Source organism: Crocodylus siamensis, chromosome 1 (genome assembly GCF_052110815.1).
Source record: "Crocodylus siamensis isolate JL-2025a chromosome 1, ASM5211081v1, whole genome shotgun sequence".
Lineage (NCBI taxonomy): Eukaryota > Metazoa > Chordata > Crocodylia > Crocodylidae > Crocodylus > Crocodylus siamensis.
Genome location: NC_143395.1, coordinates 264,745,399 through 264,763,342, shown reverse-complemented (window position 1 = coordinate 264,763,342; position 17,944 = coordinate 264,745,399). Strand labels below are relative to the sequence as shown.

The window sequence follows — 17,944 nt, the reverse complement described above, 5'->3', positions numbered from 1 at the left end:
GTGGTTATCATTTATAATAGTAGTCTCAACCAGGGTGTTGACGCAGCTTGGGGTGCCCTGAGATCCTTTTACAGGTGCCATGCAATGTTAGTTCTGTTAGGTATGCGAACTTGATTCACAAAATAAAATCCACAGATTTCAAGTAGGAATCCTTAGTGTTGAAAACATTCTGACCTGTTGTGAGGTCCTACTGACTTCTCTGCAATTGAATAATTGCTTTATTAGTTTTTACTTGTTTTTTTTACTACAGAAAAATAAGAACTTGGAATTTTCCAAGGGGTGTCTTCAGTCTAAAAAGGTTGAGAACTACTGGTTTAGAGCTGGCCTGGGTATCTCTACATTACACTGTGTCTGCAACACAGGCAAGCTCTTAGTTTTTGAGAACGAAAATTATAACTGCAGAACTTGAATTTCACATACAGACAGAAAGAAAGATGTGCAGTTATTACAATAATAAGCAATGGGCTTTTTGTGCATACAAGTAGCCATTCCAATATCTAACTGATCACAGGGAGCTGCAATCCTGGTAAGATAACCAACAAAGCACATGAGGATGTTTCTGTTCTCCTAATTTTTATGCTGGACCCATGCTTGGTCCTAAAGGGGTCCTTCTACTTCAGTCTTGCACAGGGAAGCTGTAAAGCTTAAACAGTCCTTATTGCTAGAAAGTTTTAAAGAAGTAAGGACTATATAAATACAAAGAGCTATTTGTAAAATGGACTCTCAGGTCTACATATGCATCCACATCATACATTTTAAAACACTATACATGTCTGAGTACCAGACGGAATACAATCTCTATTACCTAAGTTTTATTTTCATTAAGCTGTTTTCTAAGGGTCATTTGAGCTTTGCTTATTTGACAGATGATGTATACCTTTTAGCTAGGTATACAAGACACTGTCTCCAAAACACCTCGTCTTGCAGAAGAAGTTGGCAGCCTTCAGCTTTGTGTATTTAGCGATTTCCTTCTCTACACTGCTCCATGCACCTTTCTAATGGGCAGTTCTCTAGTGGATTGTTCCCACCATCTCGATCGCACAATAATACTGACAGGTCCATAAACCTTAATGTAGTTAGAATAAACTGTGTAATTTAAACAAAGTAACTTAATCTGTCTTGAAGCCAAATTAATAAAGCACTCCTTTGCAAGGCACTGTGACTTCAGTTTCACTTTGGAAACTTGTTGGAAATTTACATCTATTCCACAAAGGGAAAAAAAAGAAAAAGAGCAACCCCCCCCCAAAACAAAAAACACCCCCTCCCCAAAACTCCAAACCCATTGCAATTTTAGAGAAAGAGAAGCAAAATTTCTTTGTTAAAAGTGAGATTGGAAAAATGAGTAACATGGAGAATAATATAAACTAGACTTTGGCTAGCATATAATAAGAGAATTATATACCTACTAACTGCCATACATTTTTTTTTCCACTTATACTTAACATCTACAGAAAAATATGTAAGGCAGTGCTACTGCAGAAGAGAAAGAACAGTCTATAAGATCAATTTGTCTCAAGAGAAAATATTTTATGTTCATTCTTCTGCAAGCACAACACTGCTTTGCTTTCCATTAACACTGTGTAATGCTGCTTGCTGATCACCTGAATCTCCAAAAACATAAAATACATAGATGGAATCCAGGTGTTGTGGGTGGAAAAAGCAGTAAGCTGCAGAAATGTGTTAACTGAAAAGGAAGAGATGGTAGCTATTATGTATACATTTGTCAATATCAATATCAATTTCTACTGTTGTGAACATTTCTTCACCCTATAGTTCTGATCTTAGTAGACAATGGTCTTTCTGCCTTCGTTACATTACTGACTCCAGTCTTTTAGTAGAAGATTATTCTTGTTCACCTCTCCAACTCTTCCCAGTTGGTGATTGCCTTTTGCTTCTTTCCTGCCACTTTCTGTAACAACTTCCTTCTGGTTTCAATGCCACTGATCACTCAATCCTTAAATTCATGCTTTCATCCATGATATTTTTGCAAGACAAATCATCATATTTTTGAAAGATAAATCATGGATTATTCTAATAAAACATCTCTATACAAAAATGTAATGGTTAGATAACTTTCTACATTGCTATATGAGCTCGCTACAAGACTAGAGTTCAAATTGTGGGTTACCATCTTTATTCAATTAGTAGATGAGTTTTTTCCCCCATTTAACATGAGGAAATAAGCCCTTCACCTTACAAATGAGCATGATGGGGTGGGGGTAGAAATCGGGCAGTCTGAGGCTGCTGGGGGGAGGAGGACGGCACTATGGGCATGTCCTCACATGCAGGGGTGTGTATGTGCAGCAGCAAAAATAGTAGCAGCACAAGTTCGCTACTTTTTGCCACTAAGCACACCCCGCATGTCCACTTTGGTGCAGGGAAAAATGCCTTCCTTCAGGCAAACTGCCCTTTCCCCACTTTTCCCAGCTCCCGGTTTGCTGGAGGAGCCGGGGCAGTACTAAAGGAGGGGAGATACTCTGGCCAGCAGCCAGAGTGTCTTCCTGGAGGGCTGAGCCTCTGTGTCTGCTGGCACACACTCCTGTGACGTGCCGCGTTGCATCACTTTTTTTTGTTTTGTTTTTTTTATTACCAGGATTTCCCAGTAGCAAATTTTTTCCCCACACTACAAATTTGCAGCATGGACCACATTTTTTAATGTTTTAAACCTTTTAAAAGAGGTTTGCAGAGACACAAACTGCATGTGCCTGCACATCTGGATATGGCTTATAGAAGGTAAATAGGTGAAGACCTAAATTTTCTCCTGTTCCTAATGCTGCCATGTGCTATACTTTAACCAGGATCCGTGATTTAAGATAGCTTAAAATGGGGAGAAACTTATCTTTTCTAAGAGCTTCAGCACTAGTGGCAATGGAAGCAACTTGCAGGAGGTTGAATAGGAAAATAAAATGTTCTATTTGGGATCAATATAGTGTATGTATGTGGAATGGGGACCCCAAGCAGCAGCCTGCCATGGCCCTCCTACAAATTAATACCCTCCTATGAAATGACCATGGCACAAAAATCTGCCTGTCCAGCAAAAAAGGGTGAGACCTTTCCCTCTGTAGTACACAGACCCTCCACAACTTTTATTGTTCCTTTCCCAGATGTTCTTCCCTGACTGGTCCCATGGGGGAAAAACCTCAGTGTGGCCCTTGCTTGCAAAGAATAATGAATGCCCTCTAAGGGTTACGTCAATATCCTTCCCCCAACCCCCTTGCAAACAGGCTAGGGACAGAAGTTGCACATAAACCGGTTTAAGTGATCAAAAACTGGTTTAAACTTGTAACAAAACAGAAGCTCAGTACACATAAACCAATTTCAAAATGGCCAATATTGGTTTAAGATAAACCTGGTTGAATGTAGTATCAGACTTAACTGATTTGGGTCAAACCACTTTATAAAATTTCTATCCCAGACTGCTTCCTGGTTCAAGTTAAATCACAGTACCCCAGAATCTGTGCTGTCTGCTTTAGACAGCAGGGCTGGCCACACCACCTTTGCTCCCTAACTGGAGCAGTGAGGGCTGGCTGACAAAGGTGTGGAGGGGTGGGCAAGTCTGGCTGGGAATGCAACCCAGTCTACAGGGTCGGGGCCAGGGAGGGGAGTTAAACATCCCTTCCCCCACTCAAACCTGATGGCTGCAACTGTGGACTACAAATCCCAGGGGCACCTGGAAGCAGGAAGAGGAAGTGATGAGCAACCCTGCAGAGTCATGCTGTTGTAATTCTGAACTGCAAATCCCAGAGGCCTCAGGGGCAGCAAGAAGAGGAAGTGAACACAGCCAGAGACCTATGCTTTAGCATCCCCAGCTTCTGGCCTGAGCTACTGCAGGCATGTGGGTGCATTTCCTGAATCAAAGGTAAATGTTCACTTGTTTCAATTTAATCTGTGCATCTTACAGTAACCTGCAGAGACTGAACCAATTCAGCTTTGGGCTTTTTGACTGTCTGTACTTAGCTGTAAAGAAAACTAAGAAATACATTTCTGCCTCCCTCTAAAAGGTATTATCTGAAATAGAGGTTCCTGGAGGCTTATTTTCAGATACTTCAGCTGTTTCAAATTCTAAATTCAAAAAATGAGAAGAAATGCTCGTGAATGTTCCTTCCCCTAAGTATACTATAGTGTTATGGGGAATGAAACAAACTGAGGAAGAGAATAAACAAGAAGCAATGAAGATGATAATATATACATCCGAGAAAGGGAAAAAAAATGACTTTATCCATTCTGCCACGAACCATATTTTCATTTCAGGGAAGATGTTTGACTAGGAGGATTCCACCAGCTAGAAACAGCAAATATCTACTATTGACCTCTCAATGGAAACAGAATCAAGAGAGACATTTACTCCACCACAGAAGGTAGTATTTTCTCCTGAAAGGTTAGGCCAACCAGAAAGATGCTGCATTGTGTAGATGTTTGCAAGTCAGCTGTATGACCCTTGCAAGCTTCTACCTCAGCTCTACTGTTTGTCAGTGGAAGAAACAGTAATAGAAATAACAGAGGAAAAAAGCTCACTAGACAATCATGCAATTTGCTCAGATATATTGTGGTGTCCAATACCTACTCCTTAAGCTGTGACTATCCATTTTCTGTGACAGGGCTGTCCAATCTCTGAATAGCCAGGCTCCTGCCAACTAGGCAGCAGAGTGTCTCTGCTGTATGACAAGCAGGGTCCCTAGGTCTTCTTCCACCATCCTATCTTTCTCTAGAGATGCCAGCAACAGGAGCAATGGGGTAGCGGAGGCCACATGAGAGCCCTCAGACCTCATGTTAACCTCTTGCAGGTCAGATACAGCTCACAGGCCACCAGGTGGACAGCTCTGCTGTATGGGAAAGATCTTCACCCACCAGCAGATCTTTGATATCATAGAAGATGCAGCCAAGTGATAAAAATCCAGAATAAATTCAGAGTATTTTGCCCAATCCCTTTTTTAAAATACTGCAGTATAGGCCACAGCAGGATAAGGCTGAGATTTTGAAACCCAGGCAAGTGGAGCTAGTGGTATGGGAATGCAGAATGAATACATGAAATTGGTGCTTCTGCTAAACTCATGTAGAGGGAAAGAGCTAAATGTTAACATAAACATTATCATCACTGGATTTTGAAAATACCATCCTGCAGAGGTAAGTGGAAAGGCACCATTTCAAGCTATGCCATTGTACCCATAAAGACTAGAAATCCTTTTTTTGAATTGAGGCTTAAATTCTGTAGTGCACTTCAGCTACAAACTTCATGGCAACAGAGGCACAGAACATGAGGATCAATCTCTAATTTGAAAGAGCTGAGACTACACCATCAGTTGCATCTTCAATGTATTTTCCAATATGTTTCATTCACAGTAAATCTTAATTACAATTATTATATGCATCGGCATCAGTTTGAGTGCTCCTTTTGGCAGTGGATGGGCAATCAAAGAGCTCTGCTAGGTGGTCAACAGCTTGTACTGAAAATGTGAGACACACACCTACTTAAATTAAAAGCAACGCAAAACAAAAACAGTAACAATGATCAACCTAAAATGACAACTAGAAAAACAACTATTTCAGGTTAGGTCCTAATTTTCTCAAATAAATTTGAAAGGGAGTTATTTATTCTGGTTTTGAACTAGAAATAAACACAGTGTATACACCTTATTGTCTGGAGTGGCAAGCAAAAACAAAAAGACAAATTTGAAATAATGAATGCTCCAGTTCTGAACATCCATGTTCTGCACAGCGGACCCTGGAGAAAATGTTACTTCACTGGGTATCAGAATTTTTCTTGAAAGGACCAGTGACTCAACAGTAGCTCCAGCTGTTAAGAGTGCTGAATGACTGGGGTGTTTCATTCAATAATGTACTGTCCTCTGACACATGCTAACCCTTCAGTATGATTAAATGTTTCTGAGATGGTCCAAGCTGTCCCTGCCAAATGCTGCTCATATAACATACTTGGTGCACACACACATAAAAAAAAGTAGTAAAAAATCAGACAGTTACTCAAGAAGCTGTTTCTACTTGGAAGCTACTTTGATCTTTTGTGTAAAATAAAATAGATATCTTTCTAAGTTGATCACAGATACAGTTCACAGACACAAGTTTCCTCCTTGAAGGACAAAACACAACAGTGCCACTGAATACTATCGGTGCTTACTAGAATTCTCAATTCCTGCCTATTAAGAAAAAGAAACCAGAACGATAGTTCAAATGCCTCATGTGATGACCTTCTGAATTTCCAAAATGGAGAAAGTCATAAACTAACTTTAGTACAGCAACTACCATATTTCATTGAATCTAAGATGAGGTTTTATCCCCCATCCAACATGGGGGGAAAAGCCCCTTGCTTTAGATTCAACCACAAGTGAGTGTGTGGAGAGCAGCAGCTGTAGCTCAGGGTTGGAGTTGGAAATGCAGTCGCTACCCCCTGTCATCACTTGCCCCTTTGCAGCTTCTGCTCCCCACCATTGCTTACTTTTCTGTCAAAGCTCTGGCTCCAGCTGGGGCCCTGCTCTGGCCGAGGGCATGTGGCATATGATGCCACACTGTGGCAGTGGAGGCCATAGCTCTGGCCCTGGATCCAGAGGACAAAGCTGCCACCTCCATAACTGCTGCTGCATGGCCAAGCAGGGGCTGGAGACAGTGTGTTCCTTGCTTAATGCTTCAGGTCAAACCAGGGCCCCAGCTGGAGCCAGAGCAGCAATGGGAAGGTAGGTGGCAGCAATGGGAAGATAGGGGTAGGGAGGGCAAAAGGGGGGGCAGGTGATTCCAAGAGCAGGAGTCAGGAAGTGCAGACGCAAAGGAAGGTGGATAACATGGGGAAGCAAGTGGTGGATGGGAATGGGGCCAGGAGGCACAGGCACTGTGGGGAGGAACAGGTATCAGGGGGTGCAAGCAGGAGGGGGGCAAGTGGCAAGAGAAACTAAGCAGGAGGTGAAGTGAGGCTCCAGGTGGGGCAAATGGTAACATATGGAGGGAGCAAGCACTGAACGAGGCAGGCACTGCAGGAGTTAGAGCAAGGGAAGAATCCGGGCTCTTGACTTCCTTACAGTCTGTCTTCCCTCTGCTGCCATTGTTTGCCCTCCTGCTGGGGAAGAGGAGCAGGGTACAGGGGAGGGGCGAATAATTTAAAATGATCTTCCAAAGATTAGATTCTGTTCATGAAAAATTATAATAAATTTATACATTTTCTATCTCTGGTATCCAAATATTAGGGGGTTGTCTTAAATTCAAAGTTACTTAGGATTTGGCTAAAAACAATAGATTCCACTCATATGGTTGGATCTTCAAACTTCACTACATATTTTTTCAAAATTCCATTCCTAGTTATCTGCTAGGAAAAAAAACTGAGCCTCCTGCATATCCCATGCTCCTTATTTATCCCATGCTCCTTATTCACGTGGGCACCAATGACACAGCTTGGAGCACCCCCAGCCAGGTCATGAGGCGCTACAGGGATTTGGGAGCGGGGCTTAGGGGTCTGGGAGCTCAGGTGGTGTTGTCATCGATCCTCCCAGTCTCAGGCTATGGGCTGAGAAGGGAGAGGAGGATCCACGCAGTGAACCAAAGACTGTGGAGCTGGTGTCATCGGGAAGGCTTTGGCTTCCATGACGATAGCCCGCTCTTTGGCGAGAGAGGCAGTGAGCTGCTGGGAAGAGACGGCCTCCACCTCTCCCCCCTGGGGAGGAGGCTCTTCTCAGCCAGGCTGGCTGATCTGCTCCACCGGGCTTTAAACTAAGCCCGCTGGGGGATGAGGGGACTACTGCCACTGCTGGCCCGCTGAGCAACCCTTGCAAAGCCAGCAGACCAAGGCACTTAAGGAAGCCCACCCCTGTCCCAGCCCTGGCGCAATCTGTGGGCAAGGCAAGAGCCCCTAAGGGCACACTTGCCTGCCTGTACACTAATGCCAGGAGCCTGGGTAACAAGCAGAAGGAGCTCATCCTCCTGCTCAGTGCAAAGAATTATGATGTCATTGGGATAACGGAGACCTGGTGGGACTCCACCCATGACTGGACCACGGGGATAGAGGGCTATACCCTATACAGGAGGGATCGTGTTGACAAAAGGGGCGGGGGTGTAGCTCTCTATGTGAAGGAAAGCTACATGTCCCTGCAAGCTGATGTTGGCGACCGGAATTGACAGCTAGAGACCCTCTGGGTAAAAATTCATGGGGAATACGGCACAGGGGACACAACGGTGGGAGTCTACTACAGACCTCCCACTCAAAGTCCTGAGCTTGACCAGGAGTTCACCCGGGAACTGACTGAGGCCACTTGCTCCAGGACCTTGGTTGTCATGGGTGACTTCAATTACCCGGACATCTCGTGGGAAGATCACTAAGCAAAATCCGAGCAGTCGCAAAGCTTTCTCTCGTGCGTGGATGACCTCTACCTGACTCAAGAAGTCTATGGGCCAACGAGAGGCAAAGCGCTGCTCAACCTGGCACTGGCTACGGGAGACGACCTAATCGGCGACCTAGTGATCGATGGGAAGCTGGGTGACAGCGACCACAAGCTGATCACCTTCACCATCTGCTGTAAAGCTGGCAAGTCAGTCAGCAACACAGAAGTCCTTGACTTCAGAAAAGCTGACTTTGACAAGCTCAAGAGGCTTGTCGGTCAGGCCCTTAGGGACCGTGACCTCAGGGAGATGGGAGTTCAAGAAGAGTGGTTACTTCTCAAGGAAGCGATCCTCAGTGCACAAGCTAAATCTATTCCAACACGGAGGAAAGGCAGCACGAAGGCACAGTAGCCCTCCTGGCTCTCCAGGGACCTAGCGGACCTCCTGCGGCTAAAAAGGAAAGCCTACAAAGGATGGAGGACGGGATTCACCTCCAAGGAGGTTTATTCTGCGCTGGTCCAGTCCTGCAGGGAGCAAACCAGGAAAGCCAAGGCTGCAACTGAACTCCAACTAGCTTCAAGCATCAAGGACAACAAAAAGTCCTTTTTCAGATATGTGGGGAGCCGGAGGAAAAGCAAGGGCAACATTGGACCCCTGCTAAACCAGATGGGGCAACTGACAACCGACACCCAGGAAAAAGCCAAGCTATTAAATAGGTACTTTGCGTCAGTCTTTCATCAGTCCCATGGGACGCCCATACCTGTTATGGGACAGGGAGATCCGGGTGATGGGGATCCCCTACCCTCCATCAATGCTGACCTCGTGAAGGAACACCTTGAGAAGCTGGATACCTTCAAGTCAGCCGGCCCTGACAATCTGCACCCCAGGGTACTCAAGGAGCTGGCGAGAGTCATAGCCCAGTCCCTGGCACGGATCTTTGAAAATTCCTGATGCTCTGGTGTAGTGCCCGAAGACTGGAAGAAGGCCAATGTGGTGCCGATCTTCAAGAAAGGGAGGAGAGTAGATCCGGCTAACTACAGACCCATTAGCCTGACTTCTATCCTGGGCAAGATCTTAGAAAAGTTTATTAATGAGGCCATCCTTGAGGGACTGGCGCAGGCTAACATCCTAAGGGATAGTCAGCACGGGTTTGTTGCGGGTAGGTCTTGTTTGACCAATCTCATTTCCTTCTATGACCAGGTGACCTATCACCTAGACGAGGGAGAAGAGATTGATGTCATATATCTTGACTTCAAAAAAGCTTTTGATCTGGTATCCCATGATCACCTCTTGGCCAAACTGCCCAGTTGTGGCCTTGGCTCCTCCACGATCCGCTGGCTGGGAAATTGGCTCCGTGGTCAGACCCAGAGGGTTGTAATTGATGGCAGTCACTCATCGTGGTGCCCTGTGACCAGTGGGGTCCCTCAAGGCTCTGTCCTGGGACCCATACTGTTCAACATCTTCATTAATGATGTGGACACTGGAGTCAGGAGTGGACTGGCCAAGTTCGCCAATGACACCAAACTTTGGGGCAAAGCATCCACGCCAGAAGATAGGCGGGTGATCCAGGCTGACCTGGACAAGCTCAGCAAATGGGCAGACAAGAACCTGATGGTGTTTAACACCAAAAAATGCAAGGTTCTCCACCTTGGGAGGAAATACCTGCAGCACCCTTATAGGCTCGGCAGTGCTACGTTGCATACCACTACAGAAGAAAGAGATTTGGGGGTCATCATTGACCACAAGATGAACATGAGCCTGCAATGTGATACTGCGGCTAATAAAGTGACCAAAACGCTGGCTTGCATCCATAGATGCTTCTCGAGCAAATCCCGGGACGTCATTCTCCCCTTGTACTCGGCCTTGGTGAGGCTGCAGCTCGAGTAATGCGTCCAGTTTTGGGCTCCACAATTCAAAAAGGATGTGGAGAAGCTTGAGAGAGTCCAGAGGAGAGCCACGCACATGATCAGAGGTCAGGAAAACAGATCTTACGATGATAGGCTGAGAGCCATGGGACTCTTTAGCCTGGAAAAGTGTAGGCTCAGGGGTGATCTGATGGCCACCTATAAGTTTATCAGGGGTGACCACCAGGATCTGGGGGAACGTCTGTTCACCAGAGCGCCCCAAGGGATGACGAGGTCATACGGTCACAAACTCCTGCAAGACCGTTTCAGGCTGGACATAAGGAAGGATTTCTTTACTGTCCGAGCCCCCAAGGTCTGGAACAGTCTGCCAGCGGAGGTGGTTCAAGCACCTACATTGAACACCTTCAAGAGCAAATTGGATGCTTATCTTGCTGGGATCCTATGACCCCAGCTGACTTCCTGCTCTTTGGGCAGGGGGCTGGACTCAATCTCCCGAGGTCCCTTCCAGCCCTGATGTCAATGAAATCTATGAAATCTATGTTGTCTATGAAATCATATATGCCTCCGCCGCCACAATTTATACAACAGCAGATATTCTGAAAGGGAGAAAAAGGCATCAGTTCATAGCAGGGATGTCAAAGATATGGCCCCTGGAGCTCCATCATCTGGCCTGCTGTGCCACTGTAGGTCTTGGATGGGACCTGCATACTGGACCGGCCCCAAGGAGTGCACACAGTGTGTGGAGCTGGATCCAGCACACTCACCATGCGGCAATAAAGTTGGTTCCATTGTGTAAGGGGTAGGCAGCCCACGGGGGTGGTCTGGGATGCTCATGGCCTACATATTGAATCTAGCACTAGTGGCCAGTCTATGAGCCCAATCCAGCCCGTGGACCAGTCCCATGCCTCTTATGTGGACTGTGGACATGGCCCACATGCTCATTTGGCCCGCTGGGCAAAATGAGTTTAACACCCACTGGCTTATAGAATGACATAGCAACTTTATCAAGAATTCTGTAGCATGTAAGGCACCACAAGTGGTACAGGAAATCTGCACTGGAGAAGTGCCCAATAGCAAATAAAAACAAATATGAGTCAATAGTAAAGAAGATAAGCCTTGCAGACAAACAGTTTGGAATCACAATTTGAGTGAATGTGAATGGCAGAGTTGACCTTTGGGATGGGTGGTGTGAGTGACTACCTAGGGCACTGTAGTCAGGGGGTGCCCCACATACAAACACACACACGCACATACTCTGCCCTTCCTCACTGCTCATGCCAGATGGGAGCCATCAGGGAACTTTGGTGGCAACTAATCCTGTGGGCTGGGCAGCAGAGCTGGGCCCATTGTTCCCTGAAACCATGCCTGGAGCTGGAACTGGCCAGGTAGGGCAGCAGGATAAAAATACCCGGGGCAGCAGCAGCATGTACTGCCTGGCAGCATGACAGGCCAGAAGGAGGGCACAAAGGGCCAAGCCAAGGGCAAGGCAATGGTGCTTAGCAAGAAGGTGGCATGGCTGGGCGGGCCTGACTTGTGTGCCAGGGGCTTCACTATCACCAACTTTCAGGGCCTGGAGGCCAAGCTGCAGCCCCCCAGCCACCGCTACCACTGTTTAGCGTGAGGGCCTGGGAGGCCAGGTGGTGTTGGGTGGTGGCACACTGCTGCTGGGACTAGTCTTCCTGTACAGGCAGCCCTATCTGCTGCCTGCCCTGCCTACTGCCTGTCCACTTGCCCTTCCTGCCATCCCTCACCAAGCCCCTGCTGCCCTCAGCCACTCACACCACCCATCCAGCATCAGGCCAGCATCCTGGGTGAGAGGACATGTGCTGCCCCATGATAGCTCATGGGGTCCCCTACCACCCACAGCCTCTGGGGCACATGCACCTCTCATGCATGCATCCCCCCCCCAACACCACTCCCACACACATAGCCCTACACATTAATGGGCAGAATAGATAACATGGTCAACCTGGAGGCCACTGCCATAAGCCTGACAAAGGACCCAGCAGCCCCCTTAGGCCTCCCTGATTTAATATAAAGCAACTTAGAAACTTATTGTATTACACGTGTGTAATAAAGAAGTAAAAAAAAAAAGAAGTAAAATATAAAAAATAAATGCAAAAAATGGTACCAAGTAGAGGCATGTTCTAGCAGCAAGGGTTGTGGGTAGCTTTTATCCTTCCAGTATCACTTTACCTTGAATTAGGGGAGAACCCAAAAGCTAGGGACAGGCATTCAAAAAGCCTGAACTGACTCAATCTTTGCAGGTTAGTCTGAATCAGTTTGTAGCTGCACAGACATACCCTTTGGACTGAAAAAATGCAGTGGCTCAGGCTAGAAGCTGGGGCTGCTAGAGCAACCCTCCCTTCCCTTCCACCCTGCTGAGCTGAGGGGTGGGGGGCATGGCAAGGCACCGGTAGGATGCTCTGATTAGGGAGAGGTTTTAACCCTCACCCTGCCTGCAGTCCCAAGCTTTTCACTGCTCCTTGCTCAAGGGGCGGGAGTGTTGCTGGACACTGCCTTTGTTGATACTGGGCTTTTCAATTTCTGTCTCCCTGCTTCTTCAGACTGTCTGCAAACCAGGTGATTTCTAACACCTTTTGCTGTCGCCTTCCTGAAGTCTGACAGACTGTAGCCAGTTTATCAGCCCATCAAGCCCTCATTAGCTCCAAGCTCTTCTTTTCTGCAAGATGCATTTGCAAGTCACTAGCTTAGTTCCAGTGAAATTGGAAACCCACATAGATACCTCTTGGCATTAGCTAGCATAGGGGGGAGGAGAGGCACAGTCAGATGCTGGGTCCCTGTACTGGGGTCCCTGCCATGAGAGAGGGGTGGGAGGGGCGATCCCTGCTTGAGCAGCCAGCAGGGGAGGAGGTGGTGGGGAGGGGGGAGCCTGGAAGCTGCTGCAGTCCCTCAGCCAAAGGGAGCAGTGATAGTGCTCTGGCTAGGAAGGAGAGGGGCAGGGCCAACCCTGCTCTGCTCCAGCAGACAGCCCTGCCCAGCCCAGCCCAGAGAGCATGCTGAGATGCTGGGGAACTCTGGTTTAAGTTAAACCAGGAAGGAGTCTCGGACAGACATTGTATAAACTGGTTTGACCCACATCAGTTAAGTCTGATACTGCGTTTAACCAGGTTTATCTTAAACTGGTTTCAGCCATATTCAAATTGGTTTATGTGTACTGAATGTCTGTTCAGTTATAGGTTTAAACCAGTTTCTGATCACTTAAACCAGTTTATGTGTAATGTCTTTCCCTAGCCAAAGATATAAACAGATGCATTAGTCAACATTCCTGACTGCATCTATCTGCTGCAATTCCTGTTTATGGTGACACTAACGTATCTTAAGGAAAATCTTGCATTCATTACATGGATGTCTTGGAGGAGAGTAATACCAGTCAGCAAAACATTTACATCCAATAAAGCAAGTTTTACTGGAGCATTGTAACAAAGTGCAGATGTAACTTTAGGTATCAGTTTAAAGCTTTAGTTCCAGAACGGACTAATTCCAGAATGAGGCAGTTAGCTGTGTTAGTCTTAAATCAGGCAGAAGTCATGCTAGATCTGCACCTTATAGACTAATTAAATCAGAAATGGATAGCATAAGATGTCATAAGCAGCAGCATCTGATGAAGTAAGTTGCTGCTTATTAAGCTATGGATAGACATTCAAAAAGCCAGAGCCTAAATCGATTCAATCTTTACAGTTAGACTAACCTGCATAGATCAATGTGCAAGTGAGTAAACATTTGCTTTTGACTCAGGAAATGCAGACACATGCCTACAGTGGCTCAGGCCAGAAGCTGGGGGTGCTAGAGTGTGCCCTCAGCTGCAGGGAAACTATGCTGGGGAGTAGGGGGAGGATTGCGTTGCCAGCCCTGGCAGTAGCCTCAAGTGAACTGGCCAGGGTGGGGGTTTAATTCCCCCCTCTGTCCCACTGAAACAGACCCAAGCTGGGGTCTGCCTGACGCTCCCTCCTCACTGCTGTAGTGGCAGGGGTCGGGGGCATGGCCAGATGCCGGCCAGCACAGCCCTCAGAGGCAAAGGGGCCAGGAGTGGGCTTCGTCCCCGTCCCCGCTCAGGACCGCAGCTGGGTTATGTGCCTCCACCTCCACCACCCTCAATGGGCCATGCCAGCTGGCATCTGGCCATGCCCCCACCCTTCCTCAAGTGAACAGCAGTGAGGGGGGATTGCCAGGCAGACCCCGGCTTGGGTCCATGCTAGTGAGACAGGGAGTGGGAAATTAAATCCCCTCCCTGGCCAGTTCACTTGAGGCTAGTGCTGGGGATGGCCACACACCCACCGCTCCAGCAGCAATGAGTGGGGGAATGCCTGATAGGGGCTGCTCTGCCCTGGCTGGCACACCCTGGCTGGGGTCCCAGGGAGCAGAAAATAAACACCCTCTCTGCCCCCTTCACTACAGGGGGACATGCCAGTGGCACCTGGCCATGCCCCCACCCCTGCAGTAGTGTGTGTGGGGGGATGACCCTGATACAGCCTGTTGTGCCTCAGCTAGGCAGACCCCAGCTGGCATCCATACCACTGGGCCAGGGGATGGAGGCGGGAAGTAAATCCAGACCTCTGTTCACTTCATGCTGCTGCCGGGGCTGGCCACACCCCCGCCACTGGAGCAGCGAGTGGAGAAATGCTGTGCTGTGGGACAGGGGAAGGAGACAGGGAATAAGCATCTTCCCTGCCTCATTCGCCTTAGGGGAGCTAGCATCTGGCCATGCTCCCACCCGTGCTCGGGCTAGAGAGCAGAGGGGTGAGGCCAGCCCTGCTCCACTGGAGCACAGAGCACAGCTCAGCCCAGCGCTGCAGAGCATGCTGGGCTGCTAGTGGACTTTGGGTTAACTTAAACCAGGAAGGGGTCTGGGACAGAAGTTCCATAAACTGGTTTGACCTCAATCAGTTAAGTCTGATACTACATCCAACCAAGTTTATCTCAAACTGGTTTCAGCCATTTTGAAACCAATTTATGAGCACTGAACTTATGTTCTGTTACAGGTTTAAGCAAGTTTCTGCTCACTTAAACTAGGGTTACCATATGTCTGAGTTTTTCTGGACATGTCCTCTTTTTTGGCCTTGTGTCCTTGTGTCTGGGTGGGTTTTCAAAATGCAAACAAATATCCAGGTTTTTGCTTTCCCTCCAATACTCCTAGGCATGAGCAGCTTGCATACTTGGGGCTGGGAGCTGCGGGCAAGGTGACTGGCTCTTGGGGGTTACATGCTCTGCATGCAGGCCCCAGGAAGTGTGTGCATGTGCGTGTGAATGCATGTGCACACACATAGGCAGCAACTGCACAGGTAGCAGGGCTGGGGGTTCTGGGTCGGAAGTGAAAGGCACTGGCAGGGCCATGGGCAGGGGCTGCGGGTTGGGAGTGAGGGACACCGGAAACACTGCGGGGGCAGAGGCTTAGGAGTGAGGGGCAGGGCACAGGCATATCACTTTCCCCCCCAGTCATATACCCCTCCCCATTTTCCCCTCCCACCAGCTCCCCCCCGACCCCACAGGTGTCTTCTTTTTTGCTTCTGGAAATATGGTAATCCTACAAGTTAAATCAATTGATGTGTAATTTCTGCCCCTAGCCTTAGCTCATGCTATACATTTCTGATTTAGTCTATAAAGTGCAAATCTACCCTGCCTTCTGCAACTGAAGAACATCCAGTCTGCTTTCAATTTAATGTCCAATTAAAAAAAATAATCTTGAAGAATTAAGCAATTTTGTTTTTCCTTTGAAAACTTCTGCTGGAAGAAGATTTCAAGGAAGATAGCAAAGGTAAACCAGAGATTTTGAGAAGTGGGAAAATCTAAATTGGAGGGTGGGTGAGTAATAGGCTTAAAGCAGTAACAAGGTGAAGAAGTGGAATGGAAAGCAGTTAGAACAGTTGCTGGAATAATGGAGAGTGGGGATAACACTTGTCTTTAGCAATGTGCATACAAACCGGAATGTTTATCTGAATCATACCTCTAAACCTTTTTAGGTTCATGCATCACTAATTTTTACTACCTTTTCCATTACAGTATTAGCTTTTCCCACATACTGAATTTACATAACTAAAGGATGAACATCTAGTAGCAATTTAAGTGATGTAGCTGAGGTCATTATCTCAGCTACTTAGTGCCACTTTAATGTGATTATGAAACAAACAAAAAAGCCATTTAGTGTTGATAGGCTGCTTATGAGACATGGTAACTTTACAAGAAGAGTGAAAAATACCACATCTAGGGCAAAGAACAGGCACTTAATGAAATAAATAAGAAATCTCTCCGTGATGAAATGTGTACTTTGTTTAAATAATGGGAAAAATAGTCTAGGAAAAGCTATTAAAAATAACTCACAAGCAAGAATCTTTACCTGAAACAACCACCAATGAGGGAAGTAGGACATGTATTACATCCTTGTTAACATTCAAACCAAATATGTTACAATTATTACTAATTATCGTTATTAGATTGCAATGCTTCAGTGCATGAGCTTGAAGCAGTTAGGAAGAAACTTCCCTTGTGGGCAGGCTATTCTATAATTACCTACTATGGGATTTTTCTCTGTCCTCGGAAAAGACAGGATACTTGACTCGAAGGGCTAGCAAGCTGATCTTTTCTGACAATAGCATGTTCCCGTGTTTATTAGCTGTGTAATGTAATTGTCTAACCAGAGCTAACTATAACTAGTCACTTTATCTTAATTTCTGCAAGCATCCAAAACAAGAAAGAAACAGATGCCTTTGGCAATATTAGAAAAATACTAAAGGAAATACATTCTGGAATTTGGAAATCCTGTCATGGGTCAAAATTTTATTTATTAACTTTCAAGAATCTATGAGGAAAATGGTTAACAACTTCCTTCCCAAATCCTACTGCTTCCCATTTTACCTACATGTCCTTTGTAGGTGAAAGCCATAAAAGGAGACATGTCCCAAGACGTGTGTTACTTTTTCTTCAGTCATTGCAAACAATTACCCCCTCAGAAATTTGCAAGAATGCAGGTTAGACAAAAGGATTGTTTCACAAGTTATGATGTATTAGAAGAAAAATAAAAATGTGCTACCTTTATGGAAAGGCATCTCATCAGTCAACATTTTGGATGTACAATGAGAATGAGCTACATCATTCAGAAAGATTGTTCCCTGCAGCGAAAGGAATGAATTTGAAAAATGGCCAGGAAAACTCTGACAGGGGAGATGGGCTTGGTCTCACTTATCCTGTTGTATGTACCTGGATTATGAAATCCATATGTTCTCCTGTACCTTTACAATACCGTGTAGCCTGAAAGAAAACAGCTGAGGTTCTTTAGTAAAACTCCTTCACATGAATGAGAAACAAAATTTAGATCTTTACGTGGGGGAAAATAATAGGAGCTAACGAGTATGCAATGCAAAATCTACTCTAATAGTATTTTTTCACATAAAATGTTACCTAACAGTCTGAAAAGACTTCAAACATCCCGTTATTACCAGTTTTGACCTGAGGCAAAGCAAAGCACAGAAAACACATTAAGGGTTCTATTCAAGAGTAAATGGGTTATGCTTGTATTATACAATTTTTACGAGTTAGGCTGTGATGAATATACCCAATTCCAAAAACCTCTGCAGGTTCCTCAGCAGCATTTTGTCAGTGCTTCGTTATACAGGAGGATGTATAAAGAAACACCTTGTTCCAGGTCTATTTTACTCCCATATGCCAACACCTGGTTTAACCCTAAAAATACATACAAATCATGTATTCAAAGCTAAAATCTACAGGGTATCAAAGTAATCAGCACT

At 46.1% G+C, this 17,944-nt stretch overlaps 1 protein-coding gene across 9 annotated transcripts in view; it reads right to left on the bottom strand.

Moving 5' to 3' along the window:
* The window catches only part of DMD (dystrophin), a 2,140,576-nt gene that overhangs the window by 87,475 nt on the left and 2,035,157 nt on the right, over positions 1 to 17,944 (bottom strand). The gene's annotated exons all lie outside the window — the stretch shown is intronic.